We start from the raw sequence: 2,617 nt of genomic DNA on the forward strand, positions 1-2,617 counted from the left end.
TATATAAATGCTGGTTATTATTTTTCTATTGAAAGAGGTGGCTTGGGATTTTCAGGAGTGGAACCAAAATGGTAGAGCAGACAAAGCACTCTTCTGAGCTCTCCCAACATTCCCCTCCAAATAATTTTAAAATAACACCATAAATCAAATTCTGGAGTGACAGAGCCAACAGAAGCCCAGAGTGTGACATTGTTCTGATCCAAGACAACTGACGAGATTGGAAAGAGAGATCTGTGACATGAAGGTGGAGGACGGCCCAGAAGGCATGTGGATGAAGCACAGAAAATGAAGTAATATCAACATGAAACACATATGCACCAAATGACATAGTATCCAAATTCTTAAAGGAAAATTTTAATGAATTACTGGAGGAAATAGTAAAACTATGTTAATGGGAGGCCATAATTTTTCCTTCTTAGAGACAGATTAATTTAATCATAAAATAAATAAGAAAGAAGTCAAGGAGATGGAAAAAATATGATAGACATCTGGAAAAAGCTGGATGAGATGAGAAAGGAGTAGACCTTTTCTCAGCTGTACATTGTACCTTCACAAAAAAAAATGACCATGTATTAATGAATAAAAATCTCACAAACGAATGCAGAAATGCAAAAATATTAAATATACCCTTTTCAGACTATAATGCAATAAAATTTACATTTAACAAAGGGCTGAAGGAGAATAGATTAAAAATAAATTGGAAACTAAATAATTTAATCTTAAAGAATCAATGTGTCAAAGAACAACTCATAGAAACAATCAACAATTTCATTAAAGATAATAACAACATTCCAAAATTTATGGGACGCAACCAAAGCAGTACTTAGGGGGAAATTATATTTCTAAACATATATAAAGATATAAATTAAATTGATATCACCAAAAGAGAGACAGAGCAGATCAATGAATTGGTCATGCAGCTAAAAAAACTGGAAAAAGAGCAAATTTAAAATCCCCAATTAAAAATAAAAATAAAAATTCTGAAAATCAAAGGAGAGATTAATAAAAATGAAAGTTAAAAAACTAAACTAATAAACTAGAATCTGGTTTTATAAAAAAAATAAATAGATAAAACATGGATTAATGTGATTTAAAAAGAAAGAAGCAAACCAAATTACCAGTATCAGAAATGGAAAGGGTGAATGCACCATCAATAAAGATGAAATTTAAAAAATTATTAGGAGTTATTTTATCCTCATTTAGTTCTCATCTTAACCCTGTGAGGTACTGCAGGTATTGAGGCAGCTAGGTGGTGTAGTGCATAGAGCACCAGTGCAGGAGTCAGGAGGAGCTGAATTCAAATCTCACCTCAGACACTTGACACTCACTAGCTATGTGACCTTGGGCAAGTCACTTAACCCCAATTGACAATTGACATATCCAATTATATGTCAATAAAACTAACAAAGTGAAATGGATGAATATTTACAAAAATATAAATGGTCCATATTAGCAGAAGATAAAATACAATGCCTAAATAATCCTATCTTAGAAAAAGAAATTGAACAAGGAATAAACGAACTAAGAAAAAATCCTCATGACCAGATGGATTTATAAATGAATTCTACGAACATTTAAGAACAATTATTTCTAATACTATATAACCTATTTGAAAAAAATATATAGGTAAAAGAGGAGTGCTACTAACTTTCTTTTATGATACAAATATGGTCCTGATACCTAAACCAGGAAGAGCTGAAACAGAGAAAGAAAATTATAAATGAATTTCCCTAATGAATATTGATACAAAAATTTTGAATAAAATACTAGGAAGACAATTACATCAATATATCACAAGGATTACATACCATGGCCAGATAGAATTTATAGCAGGAATGCAGGGCTGCTTCAATATTAGCAAAATTATCAACATAATTGACCATATCAATAAAAAAAATCAACAGAAATCAAATGATTATCTCAATAGATGCTGAAAAAGCTTTTCACAAAATACAACACCTATGCCTATTAAAAACACTAGAGAGCATAGGAATAAAGGAAGCATTCTTCAAAAAGGAAGCATTCAAAAGCAGTTATCTATCTAAAACCATCAGAAAACATTATCTGTAATGGGGATAAGCTAGAAACCTTCCCTAAAAGATAAGGGGAGAAACAAAGATTCCCATTATCACCACTATTATTCAATATAGTACTAGAAATGTTAGCTATAGCAATAAGAGAAGAAAAAGAAATTGAAAGAATTAGAATAGGTAACAAGAAAGCAAAACTATCACTCTTTGCAGATGATATGATAGCATTCTTTAGAGAATCCTGGAGAATCAACTAAAAAACTACTTGAAATGTTGACAATTTTAGCAAAGTTGCAGGATATAAGATAAACCCATATACATCATCAGCATTTCTTTATACACCAACAAAAACTAGCAGTAGGAGATAGAAAGAGAAATTCCATTTAAAATAACTGTAAACAATACAAAATACTTAGGAGTTTACCTGCCAAGACAAACCCAGGAACTACATGAACACAATTACAAAACACTTTTCATACAAATAAAATCAGATCTAAGCAATTGGAAAAATATCAATTTCTCATGGGAAGGCTGAGTCAATATAATAAAAATGATAATTCTGCCCAAACTAATTTACTTATTCAGTG

Source organism: Notamacropus eugenii, chromosome 1 (genome assembly GCF_028372415.1).
Source record: "Notamacropus eugenii isolate mMacEug1 chromosome 1, mMacEug1.pri_v2, whole genome shotgun sequence".
In the NCBI taxonomy this organism is placed as follows: domain Eukaryota; kingdom Metazoa; phylum Chordata; class Mammalia; order Diprotodontia; family Macropodidae; genus Notamacropus; species Notamacropus eugenii.